A 14,200-nucleotide genomic window follows, 5' to 3' on the forward strand; every position below is an offset into this window, starting at 1 on the left:
CCTAACTTAGTTTCCTTGCTCCGTATTGTAAGAATTAATGTAGGAAGGGGCCTGGCATGTAATGTCAACCAGTAAATGATAGCTGTGAGGATTATACTTATGTGGCGCAGTGAGACTAAAGGAGACTGGATTTACCACTGCCAAGGGAGATGGGCTAGTCAGGGAAGGCTTCACAGGAGTGGTGATGGGCTGCCTTCAGGCCGAATCTTAAAAGTGATCAGAGCTGGGCACGGTGGCTTGTGCCTGTAATCCTAGCACTTTGGGAGACTGAGGCGGGAGGGTCACTTGAGCCCAGGAGTTCAAGACTAGCTTAGGAACAAAAAAATGAAAAAATTAGCCCAGCATGTAGGCATGTGCTTGTGTTCCCAGCTATTTGGGAGGCTGAGGTGGGGAGGATCACTTGAGCCCAGGAGTTCAAGACCAGCCTAGGAACAGAAAATGAAAAGAATTACCCCATGCGCTTGCCTCAGCAGCACATATACTAAAATTGGAAAAAATTAGCCCAGCATGTGGACGTGTGCCTATGTCCCCAGCTACTTGAGAGGCGGAGGTGAGGAGGATCACTTGAGCCTAGGAGGTCCAGCCTGGTCACAGAGTGAAACTCTGTCTGTGAAAAAATAATAATAATTAAAAGTGAATGGAAAATGGTCCGATATAAGAGTTAGGGACATGTACCCAAAACAAACCATTTTAGTAATGAAGACTTGTGAATGTGGAATGCATCCTTATTATACCTTTTTGAGGATAAGAGCCTTCACCTGCATTCTAGGATGCTTTTCTGTGTGTGTGTGTGTGTGTGTGTGTATGTATTTTGAGACAAGGTCTCACTCTGTCTTCCGGACTAGAGTGTAGTGGTGGGATCATATCTCACTGCAGCCTGGAACTCCTGGGCTCAAGTGCTGCTCCCACTTCAGCCTCCTGAAGTTCTGGGAGAACAGGCGTGAGCCACTGTGCCTGGCCCATCTACAGTTTTTGACTCAAATTTTACTGTTACGGTGGGTCAGGCCAAAGCGAGAGACTAACTTGCTTTGGTAAACTGAAGTACAGGTTGAGTATTCTGTATTTAAAATGCTTGGGACCAGAAGTGTTCTAGATTTGGTTTTTGGATTTTGGAATATTTGCATATACCTGATGAGCTATCTTGAGAATGAAACTCAAGTCGAAACACAAAATTCATTTGTATTTCGTATATTCTTTTTTTTTTTTTTGAGACGGAGTCTCGCTCTGTTGCCCAGGCTGGAGTGCAGTGGCATGATCTCAGCTCACTGCAAGCTCTGCCTCCCGGGTTCACGCCATTCTCCTGCCTCAGCCTCCCGAGTAGCTGGGACTACAGGCGCCCGCCACCTCGCCTGGCTAGTTTTTTGTATTTTTTAGTAGAGACGAGTTTCACCATGTTAGCCAGGATGGTCTCGATCTCCTGACCTCGTGATCCGCCTGTCTCGACCTCCCAAAGTGCTGGGATTACAAGCTTGAGCCACCGCACCCGGCCTATATTTCGTATGTTCTTTATACACAAAAGCCGAAGGTAATTGTATACAATATCTTAAATAATTTTGTGCATGAAACAGAGTTTTAACTTTGACCTGTCATATAAGTGTGGAATTTTTCCACTTGAAGCATCTTGTTAGCATTAAAAAATTTCGGATTTTGGAGCATTTCTTTTTCTTTTTCTTTCTTTCTTTCCTTTTTTTTTTTGAGACAGAGTCTTGCTCTGCCACTCAGGCTGATGCAGTGGCACGATCTTGGCTCACTGCAGCCAACCTCTGCCTCTCAGGCTCAAGCGATTCTTATGCCTCAGCCTCCAGAGTAGCTGTGATTACAGGCATGTGCCACCACATTCCGCTAATTTTTGTACTTTTAGTAGATACAGGGTTTCACCATGTTGGCCAGGCTGGTCTTGAACTCCTGACTTCAAGGGATCCGCTTGCCTCACCCAAAGTGCTGGGATTACAGGCGTGAGCCACCGTGCCTGGCCCATTTTGGATTTTTGTGTTAGGGATGCTCAACCTCTACTGTAAACCTGAACTTGTAAGCTGTGTATGATCATAATGTAGTGATGCGTTTATAGACAAGTTCTTCCTAAGTGCAGTTGAAAATTAGAAATCTTTATAATTCTCCTCTGAGGTCTTAGGTAGGAGATTTAAGTTAAATGGGAGTACTGCTATGGTTAAATTGCAGGTGAATACTTAAAATTTTTTTAATGTGTGGGGGCACATGAAAATTTTAATTTGTGTGGGTACATTAAAAATTTTTATTTTTTATTTTTATTTTTATTTTATTTTTTTTTTTTTTTGAGACGGAGTCTCGCTCTGTCACCCAGGCTGGAGTGCAGTGGCCGGATCTCAGCTCACTGCAAGCTCCGCCTCCCGGGTTTACGCCGTTCTCCTGCCTCAGCCTCCCGAGTAGCTGGGACTACAGGCGCCCGCCACCTCGCCCGGCTAGTTTTTTTGTATTTTTTAGTAGAGACGGGGTTTCACCGTGTTAGCCGGGATCGTCTCTCGATCTCCTGGCCTCGTGATCCGCCCGTCTCGGCCTCCCAAAGTGCTGGGATTACAGGCTTGAGCCACCGCGCCCGGCCGAAAAATTTTTATTTTTAATTTTTGCAGGTGGATACATTGGATTTTTGAGAAGGAACTAGAAAATTAGTTTCTAGGAAAAACTGATGAATCATAATTGGATACTTTTTCTATCTTAACAATGAAAGATCTTTCTTTGTTTATAACAGTCCGATTTACGCAAAACATTTTGATGTTAGAGGCTAACACAATGAAGGGTTATTAAACAAAATGGAGGCGATAAACTAAGAGTGACATACATATGGATAAAATCATATAGAATTTAATATGTACCAGGTACTGTGTTCTAAGTATTTTACATGAATCAACTCATCTAATCTTCTGACAATCTTTTTTTTGAGACAGAGTCTTGCTCTGTTGCCAGGCTGGAGTGCAGCAGTGCGATCTTGACTTACTGCAACCTCTGTCTCCTGGGTTCAAGTGATTCTCCTGCCTCAGCCTGCCGAGTAGCTAGGACTACAGGCGTGCACCACCACGCTTGGCTAATTTTTTGTTTTTTTTAGTGGAGACGAGGTTTTGCCATGTTGGCCAGGCTGGCCTCAAACTCCCGACCTCAGGTAATCCGCCCACCTTGGCCTCCCAAAGTGCTGGGATTAAAGGGGTGAGCCACCACGCCCGGCCCTATCTTCCTGACAATCTTATGAAATAGAGACTACTATTAGAAGTAGCTGTATCCGATAATTTCTAGGTATAAGAGGGTTTGCAGACTAGAGCTAGCAAGTCAAATCCTACTGTTTTTGTTTTGAGAAGGGGTCTCTGTGCCCCAAGCTGGAGTCCAGTGGCCTGAGCATGGCTTTTCTGCAGCCTTGACTTCCTGGGCTCACGCAGTCCTCCTGCCTCAGCCTCCTGCGTAGCTGGGATCACAAGATGCACACCACTACGCCTGGCTAAGTTTTCATTTTTTGTGGAGATGGGGATCTCACTTTTTTGCCCAGGCTGGTCTCAGACTCCTGGGCTCAAGTGATCCTCCTGCCTTGGCCTCCGCAAGCGCAGAGATTACTGGTGTGAGCCAGCATGGCCGGCCTGCCACCTGATTTTGTACCATAAGCCTAAAAATGTTGTTTTTTTTTTCAATTTTTAGTGGTTGAAAAATCAAAAGAAAATATTTTGTAAAATAATTTTATAAAATCATTTGATAAACTAATAATTAAAAAAAAAATAAGTGAAATTCAAATTTCAGCGTCCATAAAGTTTTGTTGGAATAAAACCATGTCTTCTTCTTTTTTTTTTTTTCACATTTTCCTTTAAAAAAATATTTTTTTTGTTCTTGTTTTTGTTTTTTGCATCTAAAACTGAAAGAAAGCAAACAAGCTGTGGGAGGCAGGGCCGTCACATCAAGTGGTGGCTCCTGGGAGTTTGTGTGGCCCCACCCGCCACCCCTGGGCACCTCAGCACAGAGGCTGGGAAGGGTCGGTGGCCCTTGGAAGCAGAGCCAGGGTCCCATTTTCTTGCTTGGGTGAAGCTCAGCTCGCAGGGGCGTGACCCCCTCCATAGGGGGAAGTGGCCGTCATGGGGGACAAAGGCTGCTCTCCTGTGCTGAGTTCCCGATCCGGGGCCCGCAGGGTTGGTGGCTGCAGCGGCAGAACCACGGGGAAGCTGGCCATGTAGAAGATGCGGCCCAGGCACCTGGCCACCTGGGCCTGGGCCTTGAGGGCAGGCTCCAGCTTCAACCCCATGGTGGTCAGCAGGTGCTCCTCCGTCAGCCGTGGCAGGGTCTCCCCATCGATCCCCTGCTCCCTGAAGACCGCAGTGTACTCTCCACAGCCAGACAGGACCCCTGCACGAAGCTGCAGACATCATCCACGGTCCACTTGCTGATGTCCTCAGGGGCCAGGACCTCATTCCCATCCATGGAGAGTCTTACGGCGCCGGGCCAGGTTCTGCTTCTGCAGGAGCTCCTGCTGCCAGGCGAACATCTCCCGGGCAGGGGGCAGGAAGCCATATCCTGGGGTCTGACACAGAGGTGAGGGCACCCCCAGAAAGGGGGCCCTGAAATGGAGGCCCAGGGTGATGTGAGGGCATTCTGGGGCGACAGCAAGCGGGGGCGGCTGTGGCAGCTACCTGTGGACAGTAGCGCAATGAACAGCCTCTATATCTTATGTATTGTTTATATGTTGGGGTTTTTTGTTTTGTTTTGTTTTGTTTTTTGAGACATAGTCTCACTCTGTCGCCCAGGCTGGAATGCAGTGATGTGCCACCATTCCTGGCTAATTTTTAAATTTGTGGTAGAAACGAGGTCTTGCTGTTTTGCCCAGGCTGATCTCAAACTCCTGAGCTCAAGGGATCCTCCTGCCTCAGCTTCCCAAAGTTCTGGACTAGTGAGCCGTGGCACTTACCTAGCCAATACATAGTTTATTGTTGCTTTCTTACTACAGTGGCAGAAGAGTTGCTACAGAATCTGAATGGCCCACAAAACCTAAAATACTTACTATCTTTGCAGAGTTTGCTGATCCCTGGTCTAGATACAAAGGGGAGAGAATATAAGATAGAAAGCAACAAAGTTAATATAGATGCAAAGAATGTGTCTTTATTACAACTTCCCAGAAAGACTAGATAGTTATATAAAGAACAAGGCAACTGTGTTTTCTTCTTGAAGGATTTTTAAAGAGGGCTTTTATAAAAAGCCTAGGCTGGAGTGTAGTGGTGTCATCATAGCTCACCGAAGCCTTGAACTCCTGGGCTCAAGTGATCCTCCCACCTTAGCCTTTTGAGTAGTTGGGACTATAGGCACATGCCACCATGCATGGCTAAATGTTATAATTTTTTCTTTTCTTTTCTTTTTTTTTAGAGATGGGTCTTACTGCATTGCCCAGGCCAGTGTTAAACTTCTGGCCTCAAGCAATCCTCCCACCTCAGCCTCCCAAGGGGCAGAGATTATAGTGTGCCACCACTGCAGGCCAACATTAAAGTAAATTTAAAAGAAAAAAGTGATCCACAATCTTGAAAATCATACTAAAACAGTGAATGTTTGTCCTCACATTCCCTCCCACTATTTGTGGCATATGCAGTTGGCCCTCCATATCTATGGGTTTTGTATAGTGGATTCAACCAACTGCAGATTGAAACTATTCAGACAAAATGATAGTTGTGTCAGTACTGAACATGCAGTTTTCCTGTCATTATTCCCTAAACAATACAATATAATAACAACTTATATAGCTTTTTTTTTTTTAAGGTATTCTAAGTAATCTAGAGATGATTTAAAGTATATGACAGTATGTGTGTAGGTTATATGCAAATACTGTGCCATTTTACGTAAGGGATTCGAGCATCGTTTTTTTGGTATCTGAGGGGTCCTGGAAGGACTGTACATGTGTATGATACACAACAGCTGAGATAAAAAGTACAAGGAAAAAGCGATTTATGACATAATCTAAAGTCATAATTCAGTTTCTTTAGAACCTTCAGGTGTTCAAAATGGCTTCATTTTGAAGACAAAAGTGGGAAACTTTTTTTTTTTTTTTGAGACGGAGTCTCGCTTTGTCGCCCAAACTGGCGTGCAGTGGCCGGATCTCAGCTCACTGCAAGCTCCGCCTTTCAGGTTCACGCCATTCTCCTGCCTCAGCCTCCTGAGTAGCTGGGACTACAGGTGCCCGCCACCTCGCCCGGCTAGTTTTTTGTGTTTTTTTAGTAGAGACGGGGTTCGGGGTTTCACCGTGTTAGCCAGGATGGTCTCGATCTCCTGACCTTGTGATCTGCCCGTCTCAGCCTCCCAAAGTGCTGGGATTACAGGCTTGAGTGGGAAACTTTTTATTTTTTTTTTGAGATGGAGTCTCACTCTGTCCCCCAGGCTGGAGTGCAGCGGTGCAATCTTGGCTCACTGCAACCTCTGCCGCCCGGTTCAAATGATTCTCCTGTCTCAGCCCCCTGAGTAGCTGGGATTATGGGGGCCTGCCACTGTGCCTGGCTAATTTTTGTATTTTTAGTAGAGACATGGTTTCACCATCTTGGCCAGGCTGGTCTCGAACTCCTGACCTCATGATCCACCCGCCTCGGCCTCCCAAAATGCTGGGATTACAGGCGTGAGCCACCGCACCCAGCCTGAAACTTTCTCTTTTTTGAGGGACGGTGAAGAAGTAGTCTTTGAGCACCCATCAATAACTGAACGCATCTGGGATGAAGATTATCCCTAATGTGTTTGATCAGTCTGGTGTGGCAATAAGGATGCACCCAGGAGGTGATAAGGAAATCCACGAGGTGATAAGGAAATCCAGGAGGTGATAAGGTAGACAGACTGAGAGAGAAGACAGAAGGAGAGAAAAGTAAGGAAAGGAAAGATCGGCAGTAATGAGAGGGTGCTTACAAGCTGCAGCGGCAGTGAATGTGAAAAACTTAGTGGAAAGAAAGCAATGAAGGAACAAGAATAGGATGAGTTCTCAGTTACCTACTTTATTCTTCAAGTAGCCCTTATTCAGCACATCTTTGTTGTAGAATGGAGAGCAGTTTATTACATTTGATAATCTTTGAAAGCATTAATTTGCTTGGAGGGTACCCAGGGAGTAGAGTTCAAGCAGTATAAAGAGTGAAAAATGTTCATTCTCGTAGAGTTTACGGACAGACTAAGCTTATATTAATAAAGGTTCTATATTATAGGAGAAGAATACTGCTGCTGGAATATGGCAGTATATTAGGGTTCTCCAGAAAAACAAGACCAGTAGGGGGTGTGTGTGTGTGTATTTGATTGTGTATGTGTGTGTCTGTCTGTTGTGAAGGCTTGCAAGTTCAAAATCTGTAGGGTAGGCCGACAGGTCGGGGACCTGGAGAAGAGGTGATGTTGCATCTCAAGTCCAAATGCAGTCTGTTGGCAGAATTATATCTTCCTTGGGAAATCAGTCTTGTCTTTTTCTATTAAGGCCTTTAACTGATAGAATAAGGCCCGCCCACGTTATAAAGCTAATTGACTTTACTCTGAGTCTGCTGACTTAAATGCTAATCCTATCTAAAGAAATATCTTCACAGCAACATCTAAACTAATGGTTGATCAAATATACTGGGCCTAGCCAAGTTGGAATGTAAAATTAACCATCACAAGGCTATAATAGAAACCATCTCATAATGTATATTTGGGACTTCTGGTGAAAGGCAAAGGGCAGGCCGGGCGCAGTGGCTCACGCTTGTAATCCCAACACTTTAAGAGACCGAGGCGGGCAGATCACGAGGTCAGGAGATCGAGACCATCCTGGCTAACACGGTGAAACCGCGTCTCTACTAAAAATACACACAAAAAAATTAGCTGGTCGTGGTGGTGAGTGCCTGTAGTCCCAGCTACTCGGGAGGCTGAGGCAGGAGAATGGTGTGAACCCGGGAGGCAGGGGTTGCAATGAGCCGAGATCACGCCACTGCACTCCAGCCTGGGCGACAGAGCAAGACTCTGTCTAAAAAAAAAAAAAAAGGCAAAGGGCAAAGCCAAACATGATTGCTCTTAATAAGAAAAAAATGGACATCCAGATATGACTTACATTGTGTTACTTAAATCTAAGTCTGATTGATTTCAAAACCCCAAAACTATTTCTACTTTTTATTTCTTCAGATTTAAAGCCGTGGACCACCTATTTGCAGCACTTGCCTTTAATGCTGGAGTTAGGAGATTTGAGGTCGGTAGGAATGCTTCTCAGTGAAAAAAGTGGTAGCTTAATCTTTGGCTCAAAGCTAATTGTAAAATAGAAAATATTTTCATATGTAAATTTTGGATGGGTAGCTTAAATCTTGCAAAATGAGTGAAGTATAGTGGTTAGCTGTAACTAATAGAAAAGTGAAGAGTGGTGAAGCTGTCAAATAAATTTACATCTTTTTCAATGAACCATACCTGAGCTCAGTCCAATGAACCACACCTGAGCTCAGTCCATTCCTCAGTGATTTTACCATACTGATAAACCAACCTGATCTCTTTTTTTGTTTTTGTTACCTGCCGACAGCAGATGCTAGTGAATCATAGATGGGCTTCTAAGCTGAAGCAGAATAAGAAGTTAGATATGTTCAAGTCTCAGTGTTTTAGGCTGGATGCAGTGGCTCACGCCTGTAATCCCAGCACTTTGGGGAGGCTGAGGCAGGCAGATCACTTGAGGTGAGGAGTTTGAGACCAGCACAGACAACATGGTGAAACCCCCTGTCTCTAATAAAAATGCAGCATTTAGCCAGGCGCGGTGGTAGGTGTCTGTAATCTCAGCTACTTGGGAGGCTGAGGCAGGAGGATTGCTTGAACCTGGGAGGTGGAGTTTGTAGGGAGCGGAGATTGCGCCACTGCACTCCAGCCTGGCCGACAGAGCGAGACTCAGTCCCCCATCAAAAAGTCTCAGTATTGGATTAAAAACTTTCATTTAGGCTGGGTGTGGTGGCTTACGTCTGTAATCCCAGCACTTTGGGAGGCCGAGGCGGGTGGATCACGAGGTCAGGAGTTCGAGACCAGCCTGTCCAACATGGGGAAATCCTGCCTTTAGTAAAAATACAAAAAATTAGCCGGGCGTGGTGGCAGGCGCCTGTAATCTCAGCTACTCAGGAGGCTGAGGCAGGAGAATCGCTTGAACCCAGGAGGCAGAGGTTGCAATGAGCCGAGATTATGCCATTGCACTCCAGCCTGGGCGACAGAGCAAGACTCTGTCTCAAACAAACAAACAACAACAAAAAAACTTTCATTTATCATTTGTAATAGTGTGAATGGGAGAAGTCTAAAATCTCTCGTGTCTTCAGTTATTCATACAGAGCACATGATACTTCAAGAACGTGAAGTTAATCTTTTGATAAATTTTGCCACCATTTTTTCAGAAAACAATTTTAAAACTCTAGAAACTCACCTCTCTGGGTAAGAAAGGAAATACAAAGATTGATCTAAGGAAATGAAGTTACTCTCCTGGAGTACTTTGTCTTTCTATGTAATCTCTTGGATTTAGCTCTAGACTGGAGTCTTTTTCAGATACGTGATGAAATGATTTTATAGGAAAATTTACTTTTTTTAAAGAAATTATTTGACTGCATTATACTACATTGTTAACGATGGAGTTTTATTTATTTATTTATTTATTTTATTTTGAGACAGAGTTTTGCTCTTGTTGCCCAGGCTGGAGTGCAGTGGCGCAATCTCGGCTCACTGCATCCTCCACCTCCTGGGTTCAAGCGATTTTCCTGCTTGGGCCTCCTGAGTAGCTGGGATTACAGGCGCCCACTCACTTGGGAGGCTGAGGCAGGAGAATCACTTGAACCCAGGAGGTGGAGGTTGCAGTGAGCCGAGATCATACCATTGCACTCTAACCTGGGCAATGGAGTGAGACTCCGTCTCAAAAAAAAAAAAAAAAAAATTCCAGGGCAGCAGTCACATGACACTCCCACAGGAGATAATTCTTCATGATGTTAAATGAAAACAGTGTCACAAAGTAAGCCAATTTCAGGGACTTTTAAAAGAAAGCATGTCTCAAGTTCATTGTTTTAGCTGGGGTTTTTTGTTTGCTTGTTTTTTTTTTGTAATTTTGTTATTTTTCTTTCTTTATTTTTGAGACAGGGTCTCACTGTGTCTCCCAGGCTTTTGTGCAGGGGCGTAATCACTGCAGCCCACTGTAGCCTCCAACTCCTGGGCTGAGGTGATCCTCCCACCTCAGCCTCTGGGTAGCTAGGACATAAGTATGTGCCACTACGCCCGGCTAATTAAAAAAAAAAATTTTGTTTGTAGAGATGGTATTTCACTAGCTGGGACTACAAGCATGTGCCACCATGCCTGGCTAATTAAAAAAAAATTTGGGCCAGGCACGATGACTCACGCCTCCCGGGTTCCCACCATTCTCCTGCCTCAGCCTTCCGAGTAGCTGGGACTACTGGCGCCGCCACCACACCCGGCTAGTTTTTTTGTATTTTTTAGTAGAGACGGGGTTTCACTGTGTTAGCCAGGATGGTCTCGATCTCCTGACCTCATGATCCGCCCGTCTCGGCCTCCCAAAGTGCTGGGATTACAGGCTTGAGCCACCGCGCCCGGCCAAAATGCTATTATTTTGAAACTACCTTTTTAAGCTCAGGGGTGTATGTGCAGGTTTGTTACATAGATTAAGCCTAGTACTCATTAGTTATTTTTGCTGATTCTCTCCTTCCTACCACCCTTCACCCTCCGGAAGGCCCCAATGTGTGTGGTTTCTCTCTATGTGTCCACACGTTCTCATCATTTAGCTCCCACTTATAAGTGAGAACATGCGCTATTTGGCTTTCCGATCCTGCGTTAGTTTGCTAAGGATAATGGCCTCCAGTTCCATCCATGTGGAACTACTATTCTAAACATCTAGTAACTTGCAAGGTGTCATGGAACCCAGCTTATCGGGAGACATTGCTTGACAGATTCTTGAAAGCAACTGGTCTGAAAAGATACTCGGTTCTTGACTGAGAATAGCTTCTGCCTTGCTTCATTGTTGCATCTGGAAAATATTTGGATTAAGATTAGGAGCCATAGGCCGGGCGCGGTGGCTCAAGCCTGTAATCCCAGCACTTCGGGAGGCCGAGACGGGAGGCTCACGAGGTCAGGAGATCGAGACCATCCTGGCTAACACGGTGAAACCCCGTCTCTACTAAAAAATACAAAAAACTAGCCGGGCGAGGTGGCGGGCACCTGTAGTCCCAGCTACTCGGGAGGCTGAGGCAGGAGAATGGTCTAAACCCGGGAGGCGGAGCTTGCAGTGAGCTGAGATCCGGCCACTGCACCCCAGCCTGGGCGACAGAGCAAGACTCTGTCTCAAAAAAAAAAAAAAAAAAAAAAGATTAGGAGCCATAATATATAATATGTGCTATTCAAGCATGGTGTAGATAATCCGTTTTTTTTTTCTTTTTTCTTTTTTTGAGACAAGGTCACCCTCTGTTGCCCAGGCTGGAGTGCAGTAGTGTGATCTCAGCTCACTGCAACTTCTGCATCCCGGGCTCTGGTCCTCCCACCTCAGCCTTCTGAGTAGCTTAGACTATAGGCGTGTGCCACTATGTCCAGCTAATTTTTGTATTTTTTAGTAGAGATGGGGTGTATGTATTAGTTCGTTTTCACGTTGCTGATAAAGACATATCCGAAACTGGGAACAAAAAGAGGTTTAATTGGACTTATGGTTCCACATGGCTGGGGAGGCTTCAGAATCGTGGCAGGAGGCGAAAGGCACCTGTTACGTTGTGGTGGCAAGAGAAAAATGAAGAAGCAAAACCGGAAACATGATAATCCCAACAGATCTCATGAGACTTACCATCACCAGAATAGCATGGGAAAGACCAGCCACCATGATTCAGTTACCTCCCCCTGGGTCTCTCCTGCAACATGTGGGAATTCTGGGAGATACAATGCAAGTTAAGATTTGGGTGGGGACACAGCCAAACCATATCATTCCACCCCTGGTCCCTCCATATCTCATGTCCTTACATTTCAAAACCAATCTTGCCTTCCCAACAGTCCTGCAAAGTCTTCACTCATTTCAGCATTAACCCAAAAGTCCACAGCCCAAAGTCTCATTTGAGATAAGGCAAGTCCCTTCTGCCTGTGAGTCTGCAAAATGAAAAGCAAGCTAGTTACTTCCTAGATAAAATGGGAGTACAGGTATTGGGTAAATACATCTATTCCAAATGGGAGAAACTGGCTAAAACAAAGGGATTACAGGGCCCATGCAAGTCCAAAATCCAGCGGGGCAGTCAAATTTTAAAGCTCCAAAATGAACTCCTTTGACTCCAGGTCTCACGTCCAGGTCACGCTGATGCAAGAGGTAGGTTCCCATGGTCTTGGGCAGCTCTGCTCCTGTGGCTTTGCAGGGAACGGCCTCCCTCCTGTCTGTTTTCACGGGCTGGCCTTGAGTGTCTGCAGCTTTTCCAGGCGACAGTGCAAGCTGTCAGTGGATCTACCATTCTGGGGTCTGGAAGGCAGTGGCCGCCTTCTCACAGCTGGGACTCACAGTAGCGACTCGTGTCGAGGGCTCCGACCCCACATTTCTCTTCTGCACTGCCTTAGTAGAGGTTCTCCATGAGGGCACTGCCCATGCAGCAAACTTTTGTGTGGGCATCTAGATGTTTCCATGTATCTTCTGAAATCGAGTTGGAGGTTCCCAAACCTCAGTTCTTGACTTCTGTGAACCCACATGCTCAACACCATGTGAAAGCTGCCAAGGTTTGGGGCTTCCACCCTCTGAAGCCACAGCTTGAGCTGTACATCGGCCCCTTTAAGCCACGGCTGGGGCGGCTGGGACACAGCATGGGGACCCTGGGCCCAGCTCATGAAACCACTTTTTTCTCCTGGGCCTCTGGGCCTGTGTTGGGAGGGGTGCTGCCAGGAAGTTCTCTGACATGGAACGGAGACATTTTCTCCATGGTCTTGGGAATTAACATTGGGCCTCTTGCTTCTTATGCGAATATCTGCAGCCAGCTTGAATTTCTCCCCAGAAGATGGGTTTTTCTTTCCTTTTTTTTTTTTTTTTTCTGAGACAGAGTCTTGCCCGGTCGCCCAGGCTGGAGTGCAGTGGTGGGATCTCGGCTCACTGCAAGCTCCGCCTCCTGGGTTCACACCGTTCTCCGGCCTCAGCCTCCCAAGTGGCTGGGACTACAGGCGCCTGGCTAATTCTTTTTTTTTTTTTTTTTTTTTTTTTTGTATTTTTAGTAGAGACGGGGTTTCACTGTGTTAGCCGGGATGGTCTTGATCTCCTGACCTCGTGATCCGCCCGCCTCGGCCTCCCAAAGTGCTGGGATTACAGGCATGAGCCACCGCGTCCAACCAAAAAATGGGGTTTTCTTTTCTATCATATAGTCACGCTGCAGATTTTCCAAACTTTCATGCTCTGCTTCCCTTTTTTTTGTTGTTGTGGGGGGGATGCAGTCTTGCCTGGAGTTATCCAGGCTGGACTGCAGTATTGCAGTCTCTGCTCACTGCAACCTCCACCTCCTTGGTTGAAGCTATTCTCCTACCTCAGCCCTCAGGTAGCTGAGATCCCAGCCACAGTAGCTGGCATTAGCCACCACTCCTGGCTAATTTTTGTATTTTTAGTAGAGATGGTGTTTCACCGTGTTGGCCAGGCTGGTCTAGAAACTGCTGACTTCAAACGATCTGCCCACCTTGGCGTCCCAAAATGCTAGGATTACAGACATGAGCCACTGCCCCTGCCTGCTCTGCTTCCCTTTTCAAATGAAATACTTTTAAAATACCCAGGTCACCTTCTGAATGCTTTACTGCTTAGAAATTTCTTTTGCCAGATACCCTAAATCATCTTTCTCAAGTTCAAAGTTCCACAGATCTCTAGGGCAGGGGCAAAATGCTGCCAGTCTCTTTGCTAAAACATAACAGTCACCTTTGCTCCAGTTCCCAACGAGTTCCTCATCTCCATCTGAGACCACCTCAGCCTGGACCTTATTGTTCATATCACTATCAGGATTTTTGTAAAAGCCATTCAACAAGTCTCTAGGAGGTTCTAAACTTTCCCATGTTTTCCTGTCGTCTGAGCCCTCCAAACTGTTCCAAACTCTGCGTGTTACCCACTTCCAAAGTCACTTCCACATTTCTGGGTAACTTTTCAGAAGCAATTCCCCACTCTACTGGTACCAATTTACTGCATTAGTTCGTTTTCATACTGCTGATAACAGACATACCCGAAACTGGGAACAAGAAAAGGTTTAATTGGACTTACAGTTCTACATGGCTG

At 45.8% G+C, this 14,200-nt stretch overlaps 1 protein-coding gene across 4 annotated transcripts in view; it reads left to right on the forward strand.

Moving 5' to 3' along the window:
- PAFAH1B1 (platelet activating factor acetylhydrolase 1b regulatory subunit 1) overlaps positions 1-14,200 on the forward strand; it is a 109,558-nt gene that overhangs the window by 21,226 nt on the left and 74,132 nt on the right. The window contains exon 2 of one of the 4 annotated variants that reach the window (XM_065532581.2): positions 8,107-8,170. The exons of the other annotated variants lie outside the window; for them this stretch is intronic. The gene's annotated coding sequence lies outside the window, so the exon portion shown is untranslated. The remainder of the gene's footprint in view (positions 1-8,106; positions 8,171-14,200) is intronic. 4 annotated transcript variants of the gene reach the window in all.

Source organism: Macaca fascicularis, chromosome 16 (assembly GCF_037993035.2).
Source record: "Macaca fascicularis isolate 582-1 chromosome 16, T2T-MFA8v1.1".
In the NCBI taxonomy this organism is placed as follows: domain Eukaryota; kingdom Metazoa; phylum Chordata; class Mammalia; order Primates; family Cercopithecidae; genus Macaca; species Macaca fascicularis.